The sequence below is a fragment of the Felis catus genome, chromosome B1 (assembly GCF_018350175.1).
Source record: "Felis catus isolate Fca126 chromosome B1, F.catus_Fca126_mat1.0, whole genome shotgun sequence".
Lineage (NCBI taxonomy): Eukaryota > Metazoa > Chordata > Mammalia > Carnivora > Felidae > Felis > Felis catus.
The window spans coordinates 189367331-189393226 of NC_058371.1; the positions used below are offsets into that span (position 1 = coordinate 189367331).

The window sequence follows — 25896 nt, forward strand, 5'->3', positions numbered from 1 at the left end:
AAACACAGTTGAGATTTGTTTAAGCCAAAGTGTAGAATTTACTGCTTCATGGTTTTGAAAGCCTTAGCAGTCCAAAAATTCCTGGTGCCCATTTTCAAATGAGGAGTCTCTTACCCTTTATCTCTTCTGGCTTCTTTGTGGAATTTATAAACTCCTTTTACAAAAGTTAAAGAGTCTGGCTAGGTAAAAAAAAAAAAATTGTTAGAAATATGACAAGTGCACTACAACAATGAAATGGTTTATTTATTTATTTATTTATTTATTTATTTTGAGAGAAAGAGATCATGCATGTGCACAACTGTGAGCATGCACGCAAGCTGGGAAGGGGCAGAGAGAGAGGGAAGGAGAAAGAATCCAAAGATGTTCCATGCCCAGTGTGGAGCCTGACATGGGCCCGATCTCACTACCCTGAGATCATGACCTGAGCTGAAACCAAGAGCCAGACACTTAATCCACTGAACCAGCCAGGATCCCCAGTAAGTGAATATTTTTAAAGGGAGTGGACAAATACTGCATAAATTCAAATTAAAAAAAAAAAAAGGACTGCTATTACATATCAAAGAAAACTGAATTTAGATAAAATATAAAATGACTAAATACTAGCTGTAAATGTTCACATGACAACATAGTTTGTGATTATAAAACAAGTTAGCACCAACAACAAATTTAGACAAAACTTCAATTATAGTAAGAAGCTTGGTCTTTGACAGAAAAGGAGGCAAAATATAAACTGAAAAACTGAATTTCATAATTCATAAACTTGATTTGGTATACTGCAACTATCATAGAAAACACACATTACTAAAATATATATATGTATATATATGTGTGTGTGTATATTAAACATTTGCACAGAGAATTGAATTTTAGCTCCTAGAATATCTTTACAATAAATCTACAAAATTATAAATTGCATGCTCCATATTTGTTGTCCTGAAATACAAAAAATTGGAGACTAATAAAGCATAAACACACTCTTACAAATAAAACCAACTGGAAACAAAGTAAGATTTTCCTAAATCAACTTTTTTAAATCAAAGAGAAAATGAAAATTTCATATATATTTATATATATATGCAAATGTACATGTATATATTACATGTGTAAAGATATTAAATTATACCAAAATGACAATACTACTGCTACATATCGAGATTTCACAGAAGTGGTCAAAGATGTACTTGTAAGAAAAGAAAAGACGCTAAGTGCTTTTACAACAAACAGCAAAAAGTGTGGATGATGTATATAACATCAGAAGCTAGGAAAAATAATAAAATAAAAAGGATCGATAATGTTAAAAAATTGATAAATGATATAGTAAATAAATGAGGCTAATGCCTCAGAAAGAGCTTACCTTCATTTATTTATTTTATGGATCAATTTTTTTCAAGATTTCCAACAACAAATATTTGTTATACTTTTAAAGATGTTTTTTTAAAAAAGGAAACATATTACCAGTCCATTACTGAAAAGTATAATAATAATGAAAATAATATTTAACCAAGAAAGTTGAAAAAAAGCCATGACAATCCACTTTACATATATGGATTCAAAAATCTTGAAAAAACTACATAAATAATAAATAATCTATAATGATAAAAATACATTAATAATAAATAATTAACAAATATATAATGATAAAATAATATGTAATGATAAAATATGTTATTGTAATAATACACTGGATAAAGTAATTGTTAGCATTAGATGTTGACTAGACCATATGGTGCGCAGATATTTGGCTAAATGTTGTTTCTAGGTGTGTCTGTAAGGGTGTTTCTGGATGAGGTAAGCATTTGGAATTGGTACACTGAGAAAAGCCCCTTGCCCCCCCCCCCCAACCATTTGGGTGGGCCTCATCCAATCAGTTAAAGGCTTAAATAGACTAAAAGGCTGAGTAAGAAAAAGTTCTTCCTGCTAATGATCTTCAAGCTGAGACATTGGTCTTCTCCTCCCTTTGGACGCAGATTTGGACTAGAGAGAGTGAGAGAGCCTGAGGGACAGAGAGAAAGAGGGAGATAAAGGATCCGAAGTGGGCTCTGTGCTAATGGTAGAGAACCCCATGGGGCTCGAACCCATGCTGTGTGAGATCATGACTTGGGCCAAAGCCAGACGTTTAACTGACTGAGCCACCCAGGTGCCCCATATACTATTATTTTCAAGTAATACATTGTCTACTAGGAAAACACTAGAAAGTCCATTTAGGAAGTAGTATAAAATGTTAGGTAGTTCAGAAAAATGATTGACTTAAAAATAAATGCAAAGTTTAGTGGCTTTCTTATAATACAGATTATCTAAACTAAGGGTTAATGGACAAATAAAAAGTCTGTAAGTAGACTTCAAAAGACCTCCAAGTCTGAAATAGCATGCAAAATTGTGCGTAGGCATTTTACTGGGACAAGTTTTGAGAGATTTCATCAGGTCTTCAAAGAGTCTGTAAGTTAAAACAATTAAAGACACATCAACATACCAATAGTAATCCACAGGAGACAAAATTGGGGGAAAATAGCAACAAATACCTAAAATTGACTTATTTTTAGAGTCTATTTGAATACAAACAAAACCATCTGAAATCTTATATAAGGCAAGAAAAGACAAGTATAAATATATACCTGGATACATTATATCACCATATGGGAGACTGAATATTTTAATGATGTAAATTCTCGTCCAAATGGGCAGTAGTCCACATATATATGTAACATATATACATGTATATAAAATACCATAAAGTTTAAAGACCAATGATGAATGATGCAATGTAAATTGGAGTGAAATATATATCATATGCACAGTATACTCATTGATATAAATAATACAGTATTGGCTTAAAATTAGTTAATGTTAATTATATTTGATAATTTTATAATTAATAAATACATAATATAACATTATATATGCATTATATATGCCATACTTAACTCATGAAAAGATCCTATAACTCTTGAACTCTTGAACACTGGGCACTGTGTTCAATAAAAAATATCCAAATCAAAAAATAGGTGTGAATATAAAAGGATAATTCAAAAGAGAGGAAAGACTCAACAAACATATGGACATAATAAGTAATAAAAAGAATGTACGTAAAGAAGTGTGTGGGATACCATTTTTAGTGAAAGTCCCACCACTAACCCTTTACTCCCTACTGTCTATTCCTTATTTCATTTTTCTTCATAGCAAAACTAACTTCTAAAAAACTGTGTGTGTTACCCAACATACTATAACATGTATTTTCTATTTGTTAGTTTTTATCTGTTTCTTTCTACTAGAATGTAAGCTCACTGAAGGCAGAGATTGCCTATATGATGATTGCTGACTCTCAGAACTTAGAAAAGAGACTACACTCCAGTAGGGTCTCAGTAAATATTTTTAAAATCAATCTCAGATTGTCAAAACTTAAATGAATGATAATGCCTAGTATTGATAAGGTTTTGGAGAAATGAACATTCTTGTATACTATTTTGTGGATAAACTGATAAATTTCCGCTGAACATATTTACTATGTACATATCATCATGTATTACATTATATAATATGTATAATAATGTATATACATACATTATATATTTCTATTTTATATATATGCAATATGTATGCTATAAACATATAACTGAATATAGCAATTATCATCTAGGAGTTTATGAGGAAGTAATCATAGGACAAGAACAATATATTTGTTTAAATATATTCATCATCATTAGGGGCGCCTGGGTGACGCAGTCGGTTAAGCGTCCGACTTCAGCCAGGTCACGATCTCGCGGTACGTCAGTTTGAGCCCCGCGTCGGGCTCTGGGCTGATGGCTCGGAGCCTGGAGCCTGTTTCCGATCCTGTGTCTCCCTCTCTCTCTGCCCCTCCCCCGTTCATGCTCTGTCTCTCTCTGTCCCCCCCCAAAAAATAAATAAACGTTGAAAAAAAAATAAATATCTTCATCATAGGATTATTTCCAAGTGCAAAATTTGGGAAACAATATATATTTACTCATAGGAGATTGTTTAAATCAGTAGTATCTAAATTTATGCTTTGAATTACTATTCAGCTACCAAATAAATAGTATAGTATTTCCAATTGTGTGTGTGTGTGTGTGTGTGTGTGTGTGTGTGTGTGTGGTGGGTACATAGGTAGGAAATATTTTTTGAAAAATTATTCAACATGTTAACAATAGCTGTGTCAAGATGATGCTGGATTTTTTTTATATTTCATAAGTTATAAAATTATATTTTTAAAACAAAAAGTTCCATTTTTTTTCAAGTGATTTTATATAACTTTAAAAATCTTAAACATTTTGGTATGTGGGTATGGGTGTGGGTTTGTGATCTGTTCACACTTTTGGATATTTATCTTTTGTAGGAATAAGAGAAATAGAGGGACAATTCTCTATTTTGCCTTTTAAAAAGAACTTCACTTATTTCTTTCATACTTATACTACTTACATTATTTGGATTTACTCACTATGAAAAGTAGAATTATTGCTTGTGCCTATAACCATATATATAGTATATTTCAGATTCTAGGTAATGCATGAGGGCTATGTCTCAAAGAGTCATGTTTTTTGTACTTACAATTAAATAAATCTTTTTAGACAGTAACTTATTATCTTTATTAAAAATTCCCATACAAGTGGTGTATATGTATATACACACATACACACACACATAATTGAATATTACTAAGCCATATAAAAGAATGAGATCTTGTCATCTGCAATAACATGGATGAACTTAGAAAGTATTATACTAAGTGAAATAAAGCGGACAGAGAAAGACAAACACCACCATATATTTTACTCGTGGGATTTAAGGAACAAAACAAATGAGGAAAAAAAGAGATAAGCAATATAACAGGGTCTTACATACAGAGACAAACTGGTGGTTGCCTTAGGGACAGTGGGTAGGGGGATGGGTGAAGTAGATTAAAGGGGATTAAGAGTATATTTATCGTGATGAACACTGGGCAATGTATTCAATTGTTGCATCATTCTATGGTACATCCAACTAATATAATACTGTATGTTAGCTCTACTTCAATTAAGGAAACCCTCTATAGGGGGGGCAGGGTGGCTCAGTTGGTTAAGTGTCCAACTCTTGATTTCTGCTCAGGACACGATCTCATGATTCGTGGGATTGAGCCCCATGTAGGGATGTGCACTGCTCATGCTCTCTCTCTCTCTTTCAAAATAAATAAATAAACTTTAAAAAATAAAAATAAATAAAAAATGTTCTGTAGAAAAATAAAAATAAGTAAAATATCTGTCAGCAGGGCTCACCTTGTGTTAAAGGGAAATTATTTTTTAAATTGAAACATAAATAAATAAGGGGTGTCTGGGTGGCTCAGTCGGTTAAGCATCTGACTTCAGCTCAGGTCATGATATCAGGGTTTGGTTCATGAGTTTGAGCCCCACATCAGGCTCTCTGCTGTCAGCGTGGAGCCTGCTTCGGATCCCCCGTCCCCCTCTCTCTTCGCCCCTTCCCTGCTAGCGCCCTCTCTCAAGAATAAATAAACACTTAAAAACAAATAAATAAACAGTTGCCACACAAATTAAATCTAGGGCTGTATGACAAACTGCAGCATTTTTTGCTGTACTGTGTAGTCCCCACGGCCCCTTCTCTCTGAGATTCTGTAAATCTCTGCAGCGTGCTCCCACAATGCTGCATAAAGACTTGCATCAGAGAGACCTCGTTCATGCCTGCTTTGCCTTCAGGCCCAGAAACCCAGCAACAGCATGACTCAGGAGAGAGAGAGAGAGAGAGACACTTCAGCTTTAAGTCTATACTCATGAAATATTTACTATTACTTTCCTTCCATAGCATGGTCCTTTACTAAACTAAGTTTTCTTCACCTATATTTTTTTCGAATATTTCATTGTTTTGAAACTGCATAAAGACCAATGTATATAATTAAGTTATCTGAATACTTTATTGCTTTGGTTTATTGCTTGTTTGTTTTTGTTTTGGGTTTTATTTTGGTCAGCATCCAGGGCAAAAACAAATGACACTCATGATAAGTGATTTGCAGAGATTTTAGTAAAGAGACTAATTACAAAGGTGTAAGCAGGGTGTAGAGAAGCCAGCAATAGAATGTGGGTCTCCAGCCTAGCACCCTTGGGAGCCACTGCTACCCCTAAGCCCTGAAGTATTGAGATAAGGAAGTGGGGGGGTCTCTGTGTAGAGGGCCACCTGGCAGCCGTTGTTTTTAGTAGGAGGACAGAACCAACATAGGGCCCTTGGGTACATGGAGGGGAAGAGAGTGGGGAGGCCAGGGAATAAATATCTCAGTCTCTCTGTCCTCTCACTGTCTGATCTCCTGTTGGTACCTCCCACTGAGCAAACTCAACTAGAAACAGAGAACTTGGAGCCCTCGACATTCTGCACAGCCATAAGCAGCACGGACAGGGCACCAGAGCAGGTGGGAAAAGCTGGTGGATGCATTTGCAGATGGAAAGAGAAGATGTCCAATACATTATGCATTCCATTATTCTGAACCAAAAGAAAACTAATAAGCAGATATTCAAAAAGAGAAATGTATGAAGTAAAAGTAAGAGTCCTCTGGACACCCAGTTCTATCCACAGGGATATAGTTTTATATGCACCCGTCCAAACAAACAAACAAACAAACACAAACCATATTTTAATTTAAGCATGTGATGAGATATCCCCTTTTAACACCAAGTCATTATGATTTTTAGTTACATTTTAAAAGAAGTTAATAAGTACATTGAGATTTATGAAAAACAGTAAGGACTTTTGGTGGACCAAAACTTATGCAAACAAATAAACAAACAAAATCTCTATACTCTTTGATACCCTCTCTAACATCATAGATGGACCCCTTGCCTACCTAGGCTTTAGGTCTGTTCCATCTTTCTGCAATGGTGTCATTACAATGTCACCCCATCCATAAAGCCATTCCATACTGTCTCATCTAGGGATACTCATAGGATTTGGTCCTTATCTATGTCATGTTACCCACTACTTTCTACCTTGTTTTCAGATTTTATGTGTAAATATTGGGGCGCCTCGGTAGCTCAGTCGGTTAAGCGTCTGACTCCTGATTTTGACTCAGGTCATGATCTCACGGTTCCTAAGATAGAGCCCCGTTTCGGCTCTGCGCTGATGGTGCGGAGGCTGCTTGGGATTCTGTCTCTCCCTCTCTCTTAGCTCCTCCCCCACACGCGTGCTCTCTCTCTCTCTCTCAAAATAAACAAATAAACATTAAGAAAAATATTATAGTTGTAAGTATCATCTACTGTACTAGTATTAGATTTAAACTTTTTGAGGGGGGGTAATTGAAACCTGATTTAAAATTGTATCTCCCAAAGTCTGAGTGGAAATCTTGTCACAGTGTGGATGGAAGGGCAGCACACAGGAGTCATGAGCTCTGAGTTCACATCCTGGCTTGGTCTCCTCGATGTTGTGGCCTTGGGCCAGAGCCTGCCATCTTCAAAGCAGAGTTGCCAGTAGGATTCAATAATTAGGTAGAACAATTTAAGTGGAAAAGAAAAAAAAGAAGAATTACTAACAAAGACAAAAGGAGACTTAGATTTACAGAGAGAACAAACACAGCTACCACTTGGACAACACATGGTGAATGAATAAATTAACGCATTTTAGGTTTACTTATCTACAAGTTGTAGAAGAATGTCATTTCAGTCTACACTACACCAGAAAGATGAGCAGGCTTTTAATTTATAAGCAAGTCACAATAAAAGTGCATTTCTGCAACCTGATTGATTTTCTCTATTTTTATAATTTTGCTTCAAACATCTGTGTACTCAATTATCTGAACCCAGACCCAATTCTCACCTGTACCATGATTTTGTCTTAGTTTTTGTTTTTCATTTAATTTTTTAAGTTTATTTATTTTGAGAGAGAGAGACAGAGACAGAAAGCACAAATGGGGTAGGGGCAAAGAGAGAAGGAGAGAGAATCCCAAGCAGGCTCCATGCCGTCAGCACAGAGCCCAACAATGAGCTTGCACTCACAAACCATGAGATCATGACCTGAGCTGAAACCAAGAGTCAGACACTTAATTGACTGAGCCACCCTGGTGCCTTTGTCATAGTTTTTTATATCAAATTGTCTACTCTAAATTCTGAAAGTATTGCTTTTCTATCCGTGATGATATGAGGAAGCTTACATAAGGGAAGCCATACCTTACTGCACTGTCTCCATTTTCTCCTATACATATTCTTTTCACAACTATTTTTATATAACAAATTATCAATAATTGTCTTACATACAAAAGCATTTGTGCACGTGTAGGTCAACAGCACTCCTGATGTCATGACACATAGGGGATTAGATCTGGCAATGTCTTGGCATTACTCTGTTCCGCCACAATGACAATGCTATGTAGGCCTTGGAATTGCTAAATGAAGATTTCACAGAGAAACTTCAGAGTAAGCTAAAAACCAAATAAATAGAGCAATTTAAAATGCTAAATGGCCTTATTTCTTCATCCTCCTCCTTATGCTCCTCCCCCTCCTCTTCTTTTTCCTCTTTTATTATGAGCCAGGGAAACTTCTCAAATTTTGTCTCCTATTACACTTTAATATGTCAGTGAAGATCACATGGTAAAAATCATAGGGTCTTTTTCTGGGTTTCTGACAGCTAAACTTACTATTAACAGCAAGAAGAGGATGAGAATGAACAATGACTTCTCATTTAAGGTCATAAGAAAGTTGTAAGGTCATTCTTGAACTAAAACCATTACACCAAAACATCCATAGTAAAAGGCAAATCATTTAATAGGTGGAAATCATTGAATGGACATTAACAACAACCCAATTACTTATTTGTAATCTGTCTTTTCAAGAAGTGCAATGATTGAATTAACAATGAAAATTGTAAAGAAGTCAAAAAGTACAAACTTCCTGTTATAAAATAATAAGTCATAGGGATGTAATTAATGTACAGCACAGTGACTATAGTTAATAATACTGTATTGCATATTTAAAAGTAGCCAGAAGAGTGGATCTTGAAATCAGTTATCATCATGAGAAAAAAAAATTATAACCATGTATGGTGATGGATGCTAACCAGACTTACCATGGTGATTGTGCCACCATATATACAATTACCGAATCATTACATTGTACATTTAAAACTAATATAATCTTGAATGCCAATTACAGTTCAATAACAAAAGAAAAAAAGGGAGACTTGTAACATTTGTTGAAAACCTATAAAACTTTTGTTTAATTTTATGCTGTCTTCATAGAGTGGATGTTGAAAATTCTTAATTAAAAATACCAAACAAACACACCTAAAGACACTTCAGCCCAAGCATCAGCTGATCTATGAAAGGTTTTTCATGCTGTGGCCACCACCAGTCTCTCATCTTGAATCGCTCCAATACCTTCACTTTGCCCTCAAACACCAGAGAAGATTTTAAAGTTCTACTGAAACACTGTACTATTTCATGCCTCTGTGGCTTTCCTAAAGGCAACACAATGGCAACATCATAGGGTCTTTCTTGAGAACTCCATCACCCCATCGGTACTTTAGGACATTATCCCGAGGATCCTGGGAAGCAGCTGAGAAGGTTAAACTAAGATGTAAAACACCATTATTACAATTCAATTTAGAATGATCCTTCTGGCATGGTTTATAAAATGTAAAGGAAGATTGTCACCAAGACACCAGGTAGGACACAGTTGTCCTAACCAACGTGAGAATCGTGGGAGCCTGAACTAAGGGAGTTTTTTAAGACCAAAGAAAAATGAATAAATTCACAATACATAGGACCCAGTGCTAAATCATGTATGGGGCTAGGTAAAAGGAATCATACAGTAGTGTCTAAATTTCTGGCTTCGACAACCTGAACAGAGGTTTCCTTCCTGTGCTAAGGAATATAGAAGTAGAATGTTGCACGTTTTGCAGTTATACTAGGTTACTTTGGTAAGTATTTGTAGGTGGGGACTACAGATGTCCTTCACTCAGTCTTGGTCTCAGGTTAGAAAGGAAGCAAATGCTGTCACAGACATAGGGATTTATAGTAATGGCCCCTTATCCTTGGGGATATGTTTTAAGACCCTCAATAGATGCCTGAAATCATATAGTATCAAATCCTATGTATAGTATGTTTCTTTTTCTCTGCATACATATATTTATATGATAAAGTTGAATATATAAATTAGGAACAGTAAGAGATTAACAACAGCAACTAATCATAAATGGAACAATTACCACAATATACTGTGATACAAGCTTTGTGAATCTGGTCTCTTTTTCTCTGAAAGTATCTAATAGTACTTTCCTCGTCCTTTCCCTTGTGATGATGTGACATGATAAAGTGCCCACATGATGAGATGAAGTGAAGTGCATGATGTAGGCTTTGTGAGGTAGTTTAGGTTACTACCGACCTTCTGATATATGTGGGAAGGAGAACCATCTGCTTCTGGATCTCAGTTGACTGACGGTAACTGAAACCGCAGAAAGCAAAACCGCGGAGGAGAGGGCACTACTGTATTAGCAATCTGACTCAAAAAACAGACATCCAACCTGTTCCGTAATTGTAAACAAGTCTGGCTGTCTGTCCTTTTGGGGAAGCCTACAACAGCTTGCATAAAATGTTCACTGGAGGCAAAAGTGCTAATGTTCTAGCAGCAGGATTTAGCTAACCATCTATTTGGAGGGAGTTGTCCCAGAATCTTCTGGTTAGTTCTTGGATTTAAGCCAAGAGGACTATTCCTAGAGGCACAGACCTCTCTTTAGCTTCTTAAAAATATTTTCCAGCTCATTTAAATGACTTGAATACCACTAATTTCATAAATAAAATCTCTTTTTTAACATCCATTATGCTAGTTAACAAAACCTCTGATCTTGTTGGGAAACAAAGAGAGTTGAATCACTTGAAGCAACCATATCTTTTAATTAAATGCCAAGACTCACCCTGGGAGTATTTTCTAGATTGGGGCCAACTGACTACCTCTGGGGTGTGGATGAAAACTAACACGCACATCACACTGACAATGCTGAAGTGGTTTAAGCAGATGGCAGACAACGTAACGGAGGAAAAATAATGTGTTCAGTTTGGGACATGCTTACTGCAGGTGGCAAGTGAAGATAGTTGAGTAAATGTTTAATTATACGGATCTGATATATGGAAAAAATTTATAGATGCGTATTCAATTTGGAAATCGCTAGAGTGTGATGTTTTTCTATTTTTGCTCATAAAAAACGTAGAGCACAAAGATAGTACTTATTTATCCATTTTTTTTCTTTTACTCAACATTTGTTTTAAGTGTCCATTATGTGCCAGATGCTGTGTTTGGTCCAAGAATAGGAAGTCAACGTCACAGACCCTTCTTTCAAAAAGCTCACGTCTAGGGAGAGTATGAGTAAGTACGTATAAGTAATACGATTTAGGTGGGTTAATAGAAAGTAGTCTCTTCCCATCGCAATAAACAACTGTAATTGAGAACACACTCATTTCTTAGAATTTAACCTTTTGCCATAAAATGCCAAATAAAATTGGTAAAATTGTAAAGACGATTATGCAAACTGCACTTTAATACATCTTAGAGTTTGGGAAAACTGCCTCCAGAATGGGTTAGGCAGGAGATAACAAATGTTTGTTAGGATATGGAGCAAAAGTGTGTTATGGGTGCTCTGTCGGTGGCAGCTGAAATTGGTACTGCTACAGTGGAAAACAGTATGGAGGCTCCTCAAAAAATTAAAAATAGAACCACCGTGTAATTCAGCGATCCCACTTCTGGTTATCTATCCTAAGGAAAGGAAATCACTCTCAGGAAGGGATATCTGCATTCCCACGTTCGCTGCAGCACTATTTACAATAGCCAAGGCATGGAAACAATCTAAGCGTCCGCTGGCAGATGAACAGATATAGAAAATGTAAGATTATATAGAATGGAAATCCTGCCGTTTGCAACAACACGGATGGATCTTGAGGGCATTCTACATGAAGACTGTAGTTAACAATGCTGTGTTGTATCCATGGAAGTTGCTGTGAGAACGGTTTTAAAGTTGTCACCATATGGGGCGCCTGGGTGGCGCAGTCGGTTAAGCGTCCGACTTCAGCCAGGTCATGATCTCGCGGTCCGTGAGTTCGAGCCCCGTGTCAGGCTCTGGTCTGATGGCTCAGAGCCTGGAGCCTGTTTCCAATTCTGTGTCTCCCTCTCTCTCTGCCCCTCCCCCGTTCATGCTCTGTTTCTCTCTGTCCCAAAAATAAATAAATAAACGTTGAAAAAAAATTAAAAAAAAAATAAAGTCACCATAATAACAATAAAATGGCAATTATGTGAGGGGAAGGGTATATTAACTAACCTTATACGTGTAAAAATGCATGTATTAACGAACCAACATACACGTGTATCAAATCATCACAGCATACACCTTAAACTTACACAGTATTATATGTCAATTATATCTCAAAAAAGCTGAAGAAAAAGAGAATGACTGAAAGCTATGTATAAAAGGGGGAATTTGAAAAACCACAGCAACAACCTATAGCATAGATCATGGGACATAGCTCGCAATAATTCCCCCATATTTGCCACAAAAGGGCTTCATTTCCTAAAGAAGCAAACGGTTGTAGATGAGCCTCCAGGTGCTACAAGAGAGCAGTAGCTGGGTGAGTAATGACATTTTTTCCATATTAAACAATTTTAACAGAGAATTAATTGACCTATGGTTTAAATTAATGGGATTACATAATGTTTATTGAGTTCCCCAGAGGGGGAAAATTGAGGTGCAAAATTTGCCCTTGAAATTGCAAAATAAGGAAAATAAATGAATATACATACACATATGTACACATACACACACATACACACCTATACATTTTCATTCCACATGTGTGTATATTTATTATATTTTTTATGAGAATGGAAAACCCACCTGTTTTAAGTTCTGAAAAACATCTTGAATGCCTAACAAATATTACCAAATTTCCAAACTGTTTTGCCAATCACTGTTTCTTAATTTTATAACTTAGGTGGATATCAAGGGAAATTTAATCCTGTGTTTCTGATTCTTTTGCATTCGTCCCCCCCCCCCCCCCCACCAAGTGTTTCATAGGAACCATTTGAAGTCTAAAGGGACTTAGAGGTCTTTTGTTTTAAGCACATTTAAGATGGTTTATTCAGTTAAGTAGCATTTTGTCAGGATCAAATGGATATGAAACTCAGAAGCCTTAAATTATTTTGAAACTTTGAAGACTGATAAACATCATCAATATTTATTTAGCACTTTTAGGCCTACTCTAGTCAAAAATGTAAATATACCAAAGGGATCTTAGAGCACTTAACTATTTTTTTTAATTACACTTTCTTTTTCTTTATGAGAAAGCAACAAAAATTAGTACAAACAACCATTTGAACAAACACTGAATTGGACCTTACATGGTATGAGCTGAAGGTCCTGGTCATTGTCTAAATATGATAAGTGAGACTGTTTATCCTGACATCCAAGATTATCTGATCCTTAACCAGCTACTGCTCCCTGAATGGTCCACAGGGAAAACATATGTAGGAGAACTGTTCCTAGCAAAGGACCAGTCTGTTTGACCATTAAGAACTTTGATTCCCAAGTCCGACACAAAATTCTACGATCCAAGCTGAATCCTGTAAATGATGCTTTTAGCCTAAGGAGAAAGTTCTGCATTACATGGGCTCTGGGTCAAACAGGTTTGTATTTTTGATTTTACCATTTACTAACAATAGGATCTTAAGTGAGATATGTAATAGCTTAAAGTCATTAGATTCTTTAGATGAAACATTAGGATAATCACAGTTCCTACTTATTATGGTATCTGTAATTTATCTTAAAATATTTTAGTATAGGTGCAGTTAATAGTACATTCAGGAATGATACACACCAGGAAGCCATACTGAGAAGAAGCTAATTGAATTCTGTTGTTGATAGCTCAATCAACATAATATACTTTAATTAGCATGGTGAATGTCAGAAATAAGTTGTTATATCTGTAAGATCGGTGACTTGGTAATTAGCATTGACGAATGCTAGAAATGTGCTTTATGAAGAAAAATTAAAGTTTCAAGATACATGCATTGGCTTAAATATTAAAAGAAAACACTACCAATGCACTCCATCTTTGGGTAAACAAGACAAAAGAATCTAAGGAGTTCAGTAGGTTTTACCTTCGCTGTTAGTGTCCATATATTTCTAACTTTTTTTTGGGGGGGGGTGGTAAATTGATTCCAACTTAGTGTTCATGAAACTCTGCCTTTATATCATCATCTGCCTTAAACAGCCTACTGCTTCATGTTGGAGGTAACTAAAAAGACAGACTTGGGGTTCATCAAAACTACCGAATAGGTCATGTGAACCATTCTGTATCTGCTTGCTAATAATACTTATTTAATTAATGATTTTATTATGTGGCAGAATTTGATATGAGATTTGCTTATGTTAGAGAGGTTGTGAGAAAGTAGCCAAGTCACATATACTGTGGACATTATGTACCTCACAGAATAAAAGAGTTATTTTGCATTACCTAATTGGCTTATTGAAGTCATAAGGCAACCTTATATGATAGAGATGAGAAATAAGGAAGACATCTATACTGAGCACTCGGGACAGTTATTGGTGCAGAGTCAGAGCTCAGGAAATAGTTACTACTATGAGTGCTAAAGTGATCTGGAACCAAAATAAGCCATACGCCTTCTACTTCCTCCAATACGTGCCTGAGTGTCAGATTTTATCACCTACTTCAGGAAAAGGCTTTTCTTTTTCAGAAAGAACATGAGAGTTTTTGCCTACGCATAGGCAAAGATGGTTCCGGCTACCCATCTCGGACCTTCTCAGACCAAGCAGAGCTGTAGCCTCTGGGCTTGTCTTACCTTGTAATGCATTTGGAAAGCACCATATTCTCAGGAATAGAAAAGGTAGGAGCCAGGGAGAGGTTGTATTTCTCTAGCTCTGAGAAACTAGGAAGTCCTGATAGGTCCTGTAACATGCCCAGTAAATTCCTGAGCCTCAGGACGAAGGCTTCATAAGACATTGTGGAATTTAACCAATTTAACTTGTTTAGTCAGAACAGAAGGAGAGTGTGGGGGTGGGGGAGAGGACTTCCTTTTCCAAAACAAAAAGAAGCACTGAAAAGGTCTACCTGTGGTTTGAGTGATGTGATGCATTAAATTATATATAATTTATATATATAATGCATATATACATACACATAATATACACACATACATGTACATATATATATGAATATATATATACATATACATCATACAAAATATATGGCTATATGGAAATATAGACAACTAGAGTGTGATTGTTTAATTTTTGGTACTTTGAAGTACTTTACTTTTTTAAAAAAAAATTTTAATGTTTATTTTCGAGGAGAGGGGGAGGGGCAGAGAGAGGGAGACACAGAACTTGAAGCTGGTGAACTCACCAACTGTGAGATCATGACCTAAGCTGAAGTCAGATGCCTAACTGATAGCCACCCAGGTGCCCCAGAAGTATTTCACTTCTTTATGCAAACAACTGTACTTGTCCAACGGATATATATAATTAAAATGCTGGCAATCAGTCCACCAACAAAATGAGATTTTTTTGTATTGTGTTTCCTTTCTTGTTTGTTTGTTTGTTTAATATGCATTCTCCTGAGAAGACTAAATTAAAGCCAGAGTAAGGCCGCAGGAATACTTTGTCAAAATCACATCTTTTTTTATAAAATTAGTAGCACTTAATGTGTTCTGAGGTCAGCAGAGAACTGGAAGTCAGGTGCTAGGGGCAGAATGTGGCAGAAAATGGATGCAGTGGTGCCTGGATGGCTCAGCTGGATAAGCGTCAGACTCTTGATTTTGGTTCCAGTCATGGTCTCATTGTTGGTGAGTTCGAGCTCCACATTGGTTCTCTGCCCTGACGGCGTGGAGCCTGCTTGAGATTCTCTCTCTGCCCCTTCCCTGCTTATGCTCTCTCTCTGTCCTTGTCAAAAATAAATAAATAAACATTACAAAAAAAAAAAAAAAAAGAAAAGATTTGGGCACCTGGGTGGCTCAGTCAGTTAAGCGGCTGACTTTGACTCAGGTCATGATCTCGAGGTTCTTGAGTTCAAGCCCCACATCTGGCTCTGTGCTAACAGCTCAGAGCCTAGAGCCTGCTTTGGATTCTGTGTCTCCTGCTTTCTCTGCCCCTCCCCCCGCTCATGCTCTCACTGTTTCTCAATACTGAATAAAAGTTAAAAAAAATTTTTTTAATTAAACAAACTTTAAAAAAGAAAAGAAAATGGATGCAAAATGTATCAAATGAAGGAATCTGGACCACCTTTCAAATCTGGCCCAGTGTATAGGAGCTGTCTAGCGCAACTGGGAGATGTATGATAGGCTCCGCTCGTATTCATTTTTAAAGTTTAACCCTGAGTCATTTTACCTAAATCAAGAAGGTATTTTTAGAGTCAGATCGTGTATGCTTCTCATAAGCAGCAGAGGTACTGGATATCTGTTCCAACTCAGATTTTGGAAGCAGTTATTCTTCTCGAAAGTTATTTTTTTCCTGTGGCATTTCATGGAAAACACTTGCTGTAGCCAACAAGCTATGGATATGTTTTCTTAGGCTGAAGAGATTCTTATTATGAATAAGCTAATTGAAGCCATGGGAAAAAGTGCAATTAAAGAATTTTTGGTTTATAATACATCATGTAGTTGGAAATAATCTTGAGAAGTCATCGAATTCAACTCTTGTATTGAGACTAAGGGACACCCTTAACCACCCCTCCCCTCCAACAAATATCTATCTGTCCTGTTTTTGAAACAATTTAGGTAGTATAATATAAGCCTGCTAGGTAAATTCTGCCCTCTAGTATATCTTAGAATTGTAAAGTTACTTGAATATCTTTTGTTGCAAGTTAAACTAAAAACACCATAAAAATATAAGCCATTTTATTTTTTTGTATTATCATTTGTGATCTGATTCTGGGGCCTCCATATATCTTCTAGTGTACTATCTTTCATTTTCCACTATTTCCATTTCTTTCTTGCATAAATTAGGAATTTGGTGTTGCTACAAGCAACAAAGACTAATCTGAGTTAGCACCACAATGAGGTGGCTGTGTAATGTGTCACTGTGGCTAGGCTGAATTAATATTTCCCAGAATGCCCATTAAGGATGTTTCATTAGGGTAAGAGACAAAGAAGATTCTCTCCAGAGCTGGAGAGACGAAGGAAGGAAGCAGCCATCCTATAGCATACATACGTTGTTGCTGATTTGCTGACTTATCTTCTTGGTGAGAAACAAGAGCTTGTCCTACAACTGCTCTCCCTTACCTCTGGATCTTCTGGATTCCTCTGACTTCTGAACGAGGTGTGTTAGGGTGCATGGTCAGTGCCTCGAGGAGGGGCTCTGGCTTCTGCAAGATATTCATTTTAAGGTCAGTGGCAATAAGAATGGACACAGGCCTCAGTCAATCCTTGGGGATTTCTAACTTTTCCTCATTGGGTTCCAGTCTGCTGGTGATCTTCTCTTCCCGGCCATCTGCCCTGAGAACTTTGGGCTCTGACATGAGATGTGGAGACAGCCTTGCGGAGACTTCTTAGCCAGCTGCCATAATTAGGTAAGCAAGTACCCGGTAATAAATTCCTTAATATATCCCTATATATTCTATTGGTTCTGCTTCTCTGGTTGAACCCTGCCCACTACATGCAGGAAACGGAATTAGAGACCAAGAATTAGGATTAGAAATCAAGACTGGCCTTTGTTTCTGTCCTTCCTTATTCTTTTTTTTTTTAATTTTTTTAACGTTTTTATTTATTTTTGAAACAGAGAGAGACAGAGCATGAATGGGGGAGGGGCAGAGAGAGAGGGAGACACAGAATCGGAAGCAGGCTCCAGGCTCTGAGCCATCAGCCCAGAGCCTGACGCGGGGCTCGAACTCACGGACCGTGAGATCGTGACCTGAGCTGAAGTCGGACGCTTAACGGACTGAGCCACCCAGGTGCTCCTGTACTTCCTTATTCTAATTTCCAGTTTTTCTTTCTCTTTATAGTATGCATGTCCACAAAACAAGTTGGATAATATGTCCTTGAGAATTAGTAGAAGCACTTACATGTCCAGCTACCTGAAGAGGCATGAATTCCCTTATTCAGTATCTACTTCCTCTCGTGACAAATTCTAAATTCTCAGGAAAGACTCTGTAGAACTCATGAGAATCCTAATCTCTAGCTTGGAGCAATCTGCTGTTTCTGGGGAAGCCGACTATGTGGAAGGAATTGGGCTATGTCTGGTGCCCACCACTAGTCCAAACAACTGTGTCAGGTGCAGCAAGGTTAGGTTGAACAGAATGACTACTGGGATTCCAATGGCATTTTTCACATGGACAGGAGATATTAGGGAACAAGCTGTCCACTGTTGCCAGGACTGATAGTTATCAGAACATACTGATAGGGTCATAATGATTGTTTGCTGCTGATGCTTATGCCATGTAAGCTGTTAAACATTTTCATATTACCCCTGTCCATAGATTTAACTCAAAATAGTCATTCGCCTACACAAAACATTTTCTCAGGGTTTGTAATAGGCATAAGCACTGTATTGGTGTCGGGGGAAACAAAGTTGAGCTAGAAGGCAAGGTTGTAGGCTATGAGTGCATAATTTAGCAGGAGAGACAGACACTTCCAACTTCATGTGAAGGAAGCATTGGATTCAGAGTCAAACATGTTAGATTTATTCTTTGCTTTTTCATTTACTATCTTTTTGACCAGATAATTTTATGGTGTGGTAGTTTTGTAAGGAAACATACGACTGTGTCCTACATTCTAACGTCATCACTTAACAATCGATACAAGCTTGGGTCAATTATTTAATCTTCCTAGGATAGTGTTTGTGTCTAAAACATAGGGATAAGATTGTTAGGAAAACCAAACAAGATACTATATGAAAGAATGTAGTATAACAGCAATACCTTTCCTTTTACACTAAAACCTTTGTTTGCGGGCATAATTCATTCCAGAACATGGTTGTAATCCAAAGCACTTGTGTATCAAAGCGCATTTCCCCACAAGAAATAATGGAAACTCAGATGATTCATTCCACAACCCGAAAAGATTCACATAAAAATGATTACAATATGCTAATATAATACAAGATAATAAAGAATATACAACATATAAAGAAAATAAAGTAACCTGCATTTACATTTGAAAACCTTTGTGGCTGGTGTGAGGGAGACAAGAGGGAGGAGGGTTATTGTGATGGATGACTTTCACTATCACTAATGGAATCACTGCTATCTATTGGCTCCATGGTATCTTTTTCTTTTCATGCAATGTCAACAAGGAACCTATCCAATGACCTAGAATGAAGCAAAGCATTCCTAAGCTTCCTCTTGTAAGGAAAAGCAAAGAACTGTCCATAGGTGCTTTGAGGTGACAAAAATACACTAGTGCCTATTGTGGGCACCTTCCAATGTTCTAAAAAATCACTGATTTCTGCCAAACACCGTGGCCTGAGACCAAGCATCGGAATATGGGAGATGATCACCCACAATCCCACAGTGAGGGGGAGGTGAGGGAAGAGAGAGAGAAAACATTGGCTCAGCTGTGATCATGTGAAGTTTGGCATCATGTACTACTTGTATTGTAAGACATGGCTTGATAATCAAGTTAAAATTTATTAGAAATGTTTGCTTGTCTTCCAGAACACTTGCAGAACAAGTTACTCACAATCCAAGGTTTACCAGTATTTTCATTTCTTGGACCCTTTTGTTTTTAATCATATTTGATTTTTTTAAATGATTAATGCTAATTTTTTCAAATTCTTTTTCAGCAATTAGAAGTATAACTATAATTTTTAAATTTGGCCATTTGATCAATCGTATAAATAGATTTTTCAACATAAACCATCTTATATTTGTAGAAATAATCCTGCTTGGTATTTTATTATTCTCCTGGATTTAATTGACCAGAAATGTATTTAAGATTTTTTTTTAAATCTATATGTAGTGGGTACGTTTTGACGCACAAACTCAAATATGGGGGGAAAAATCACAGTTTTTATTATCTTTAAATCAATTTAATTCCAGCTTCAAGCACTCATGCCCCTAGTTTGGCAGAAAATTCAAAGTCAGTTATTCTTGAGTTTCTTTTATATTATGAGAGTATAAAGTTTCTAGGGTCTCTAAAAGTACCGAGGCTTTGGAGGAAATCCCTTGTCCTCAGTCATCCCTGCTCCTCACTTGCTCCCCAGCCACCTATCACTCAGTTCTAGATCCCTAAGTGGCCATTTTCTTCACAGATTTTACTGCTTCTTAGACCAGACCAGACCAGAGCTCAGGCCCCTGATGTTTAGGGACTTGTAAATCTCTCCTTTCTCACCAGCTGGAGGGAATATCTTTTCTTCCCTCTAAGTAAAAGCTGATCTCCAGCATGAAAATACCCTAATCTCTTCAATGAAGTGTTCTTTTTTTGTTGGTTTTTTTTGTTTTTTTTTTTTTGTTTTTTGTTTTTGTTTTTTTTTTTTGTTTTTTTTTTTTGTTTTTTTTTTTGTAAAAATGGAGAGAGAATCATTCAGAAAACCTCAAAGTAACAAATTACAAATCATAACAGCTTGGGGCTGAGTGGATGTGGAGAACAGCAACATAATTTGATAACGTGAATTGTGACACTTTCCACCTCTTCCATGCTTGGGAACAGTTTAAACGGTACAAAAATATCAGCTCCTTCTCAGGGTTTGGAAGGCTTTCTTGCTAAAATCATCTGAGCTTCATGCCTTTTCAAAGAATAGCTCTTTTTATGAGGATATCAATTTACTACATGGTGATGGGTCGATTCAGATTTTCTACTTTGTCCTGTGTCAATTTTGGTAATCTTCATTTTTCCAGAATAATTATTCATTTTATTGGAATTACATGTATAGCACAGAATTATGCATAGTATTATAATTTTTAAAATCCTACCTGTTTCTGGGATTGTATACTTTTATTTTTACATAATAATGTTTTCACTTTTCACTTGATCAGCCTACTTAGAAGGTTTGGGTATGTTGCTGCTATTTTTCAAAAGCTCTGCCTTGGATTTTTTTAAAATTAATTCTAATATAATTTTTCTATTTATACATTTCTGCCTCTTCTTTTATCCTCTTTCAATAGGTTTGTTTTCTTTTTCTAACTTCTTGAGTTGAGGCTTAATTCATTTATTTCCAAGCCATCTTGTTTAATAAGGTATGCATGAAATGTTGTGCATATGCCTCTGACCCTGGTAGTGATCGTATCTTAGATTTGACGTGGCTTGTCATCACTTGTAATTTTTTTGGTAATAAAAGTTTTGTATTTTGTATTTTTAGGAGAATATTTAAAATTATTTCATTATTTGGTACATTTAAGTGTTTAATATAGACACATACACACATTTTTCCCTAATTTTATTGAATCGTGGCCTGCAAACATATTCTCTGAAATTTCAGTTTTAAGGAGTTTATATGATCTCATACTTTTAATATCAAGAGTCTATTTTAATCTTCACTTTCTCTTTCCATAGAACATATAACAGTGAAGTTAAGAGTTCAAAACTAGCTCTAAAACTTTCTTATATGGACTGCACTGACTTTGTTCTCCCAATGGCTCCTTTTTGCCTTCAGGAACTTCACTGCTGATTACTCATTAGTCTCTTATGCTCTGGTAAGAATGCAGGTCTCTCATTTCATGGAACTTTCTCTGCCCTTGACTCATGAAACCCTTGACTTCAGTTCTTTTTATACCTCCTTGGCTATTATTCTTGAGACACTTCATTAATTATTCCTTCTCTGTGCATCCCTTTATTATAGTTTTCACTAGAATATTTATCTTTGGTTCACTGTCTCTCTCTCTCTTTTTCTGCAAATTACATTGTGTTGGGCAAGCTCTTTTATTTCTACACAATCAAATAAATGTATTTTACACTTTATTATCAGTAGCTTACTGCCACCTGAACATAATCACCAGAACATTATGTTATGTCTATGAAATTAATATAATATCAAACATAAGGTAATAATAATAAAGATTTCTGTCACATGGAATTAAGATATTCTTGAAGACCTCAACCATAAGTATGTGAAAAGTGTCTTCATTACTATCACATAACCCACACTAAAGAAATAGAATGTCTTTCATACAATAAGTAAAGTAATAATAAAAAAAAAAGATGGACTTGAGTTCATTTAGATGTATTACCATTGATTCTCTATTGTATCTCTGTAGGTTTCTCCGGCCAGTTTCTTTCCATTAAATCATATTATCCTTATTAAAATGGAGTTATTCAGTTACAGAGAATTCTAGAATTGTTTGAAGATATGTTACAGATTATGAATGAAAGATATAAATGCAACCAAAACTTCAATATCAGCCTCTGTAAAATATTGTGAGTTATCTTTCCTATCTCGAAGTCAATGTAGGGGAAAATTTTGTGAACATTAATCACCAACCAGCTATGCATCAGCTTCATGGGTATATGATATGCAAACCAGATTGTCCTCACTAATTATTATGTATTGCATGACATACAATATTCTATTACAAAATAAAATATCTTATTAAAATCAAGGTGGGGTGCCTGGAGTTAAGCATCCAACTTCTGATTTTGGCTCAGGTCATGAGCTCATAGTTCATGGAATTGAGCCCCGCATGAGATCAGGCTTTGCAACGACAGTGCAGAAAGGTCTCTGCCCCTCTCCTGCGTGTGTGCTTTCTTTCTCTCAATAAGTAAATAAATAAACTTAAAAAGTAAATAAAATCAAGGTCATTTAAATCTTTTCTTTTCCTAAATCCTCCATGCCTATCAATCTTCAATATAATTAAGTTAGATTACAGAAGTTTTCTTTAGCAAGTTACACTGATATTTATGTAGTTTAAGGTTCCTTTTGGTGTTCTCAAAATTACTTTAAAAAGCAATTTAATCGGGATGCCTTTTGGACTTCAGGTCTCTCTTTTCAAATGAATAAAAGCAAAAGATGCACTTTAAGTAAACAGATGATACTAACTGTGTTGATGTGGCTAGTTGATGGATTAATTATAGGACAAACATGAATTACTCTTAAAAATAAATCATTTTTGACTGCCAGTTTCTCTTCTCAACTTCTTCCCTTCCCTTTCTTGCCAAATAAATTGACAATCACATTTAATATTTGACAACTAGGAATAAGCTGCATTAAAAAAAAATTCTCCAGGTCTGGTGAGAACTTTGATAATAATCTATTACAATAAATACATGACCATTGCAACAGTGGACTCAGATATAATGGCAACTTTTATATTAACCTTGCAAATCTGTTCATTAAAAACATTTTATTATGTGTTTCTTTGCTTTCTTGCCAAATGACGAACTTTCTATTTACCATTTTCATCTTTAGTCAAGTAGAGATATCCAAACCACGAAATTCCTTGTCCCTTTCTTTGACTTTATTTTGGAAATCATGCTTAGGTTCTTATTTATATTATATAACTATGGATCACACAGAAATGATAGCGGTACCCAGTCTTAGTTCAAATTTTCCAAAAATAAAAATGATTTTCAAGCAAAAATTTCAAGGAGGGAACATTCCAATTTTGCAAAAATTAATTAATGGCTTATTTTTTGTTTGTATTTTGCTTTTATTACTTATTTCCCATAGATAGTTGCTGGCTGAGGCTGCAGGAAGGTGCTTATTTATCCAGTCCCAATAAGATTATTTGGTGGGTAGATTCAATAAGTGAGGTCCTGAAAGAGAATATGATCAGGATCCAGAAGAATATTTCATCAAAAAGGATAGAACACTTGTTTTCAGTGTTCATTTCTATTACAATATACTTAAATAGGCAACCTTCACAAAAGATTTTTAGGGTGGTGAAAATACTCTGTATGATACCACAATAATGGATACATGTCAATATTCATTTGTCCATACCTTTAGACGGTACAACACCAAAAGTAAACCTTAAAGTACACTGTTGATTTTAGGTTATTATGATGTAACAAACATACCGCTCTGGTGGTGAATGTAGATAATAGGGGAAGCAATACATGTATGGTAGTAGGAAGTATATGGGGAATCTCTTTATCTTCTGCTCAATTTTGCTGTGAATCCTAAACTGTTCTTTAAAAAGTCTTAACAATATATATAAATGATAAATTAAAAAAAAAAAAAGAAACTTGTTAGAGCATGGAAACACTTGGATGATAGCATTGTGGTATTCAGCAGACTACTGAGCCCTCAATACATGGATAAGCTATTCCACTGGTGCATCCACAGGACTGTCCTTCCCAGTATTCAGATACTTACATAGGCAGCCCTCTCCCACGTTGCATCTGAGTCAACAGGGCTTTAGCATGTGCGATGCAACAGAGCCTCGATACACACACAGCAGAACTTTTCTGATTAGAACATTCTTTCGGAGAACCCAGCCACCATGTTTAAGGTTGTCTAAACTATCTTTCTGGAAAAAAGGCCATAAGAGGTTTTTCAAGCTAAAACAGTGCATGACAGGGAGCTCACATGAAAGAAGACTGAGGGTCCCTGGTGAGCTCCAAAATTCATGAGTAACCCCTCCCGACATATGAAGGAGAAGAAACTCCCAGTCAACACACAAACAGTTGAAAAATAAATACTTTAAGCCACTAAGTTTTGATGTGATATGCTACCCAGCAGTAATTAACTGATATACTGTTTATTCAGTTTCATCTTCTTTTATTATAACCTCATAAAATGTCACTCCACATACTAGGAGTCCCCAACCTTTCTTCCCCTACACTTTGATCTTTGATTCTACAAATTTCCCTCCCCTGCATTTTAATCTTTAGTAATTCCCAATCATTCTTTCTCTTGCTTTGTACCTTGATCTTAACATTTCATCTGTTGCGAGTTGGAGTGGGGTATGTCCATAGAAGGCTTATAGAGGATGATGTTAGAGTCATCTGGAATTTTTCATCAACATTCTAAGAAGTTTGGTTAGTGTTCCTGTTCTCCCACTCTATCTATTCACATGAAATGATTTGCTTAGTGAGGCATTGGCCCTTAATGAAATGAGTGTCATCTCCTTGAGATAGGGAATAAAAACCAAAAACAATTATTCTATCCACTTTGATTGAATATTTTGCTCTTGATGTGATTTTCTTTCCAGACCTCACCCACTAGTCTTCCCACCTAGTCTTCCCATAGCATTAGAACAGTAAGCACCTTCTCTCAGCCTCAGCCAGCAACTATTTATGGGAATTAAATTAAAAAAAACCACACAAATAAAAATGAGGCATTAATCGGTATTTCCAGAATCTGAATCTTCTCTTACTGAAATGTTTGCTTTAACCACTGATTACTACTCATCTTTTACTGTTTCCATGGTTTTGCTTTTTCCAGAATGTGATGTAGTTGGAATCATACAGGATGTAGCCTTTTCAGATTCTTTTACTTAGTACTATGCATTTAAGTTTCTTCCACTTCTTTTTCATGTATTGTCTGCTCATTTTTTAGTGATGAATAACATTCCATTGTCTGGATGTACCATAATTTGTTTATCCATTCATCTCCTGAAGGACATATTGGTTACTTCCAAATTTTGGTGATTATGAATAAAGCTGCTCTTGACATCCATGTGTACTTTTTGGGTGGTCATAAGTTTTCAACTACTTTGGATAAATACCAATGAATGTGATCATTGTGGGACCAAAAAGTAAAAATATGTTTAGCTTTCTAAGAAACTGCCAAGCAGTTTTCCAAAGTGGCTGTATCATTTTGCATTCCTACTGGGAATGTATGAGCATTACTGATGTTCCACATCCTTGTCAGCACTTGGTGTTGTCAATGTTCTGGATTTTGGCTATTTCAATAGGTTTGTACTGGTTTCTTATTGCTCTCTTAATTTGCATTTCCCTGATGACACATAATGTGGAGCATCTTTTCATAGGTTTATCTGCCATTTGCATATCTTACTTGATGAAGCATCTGTTAAGGTCTTTGGCT

The 25896-nt window shown here is 36.0% G+C and overlaps 1 long non-coding RNA gene across 11 annotated transcripts in view; it reads left to right on the forward strand.

Moving 5' to 3' along the window:
- LOC109499251 overlaps window positions 1–25896 on the forward strand; it is a 77087-nt gene that overhangs the window by 11684 nt on the left and 39507 nt on the right. For 5 of the 11 annotated variants that reach the window (XR_006597191.1, XR_006597190.1, XR_006597186.1 and 2 more), the window contains 4 exons: window positions 11244–11339; window positions 12399–12592; window positions 14718–14867; window positions 17113–17545. This is a non-coding gene — a long non-coding RNA (uncharacterized LOC109499251). Of the gene's footprint in view, window positions 1–11243; window positions 11344–12398; window positions 12593–13476; window positions 13647–14717; window positions 14868–17112; window positions 17546–25896 lie in introns of all 11 variants that reach the window. The other 6 variants (XR_006597195.1, XR_006597188.1, XR_006597187.1 and 3 more) reach the window with 5 other exon arrangements.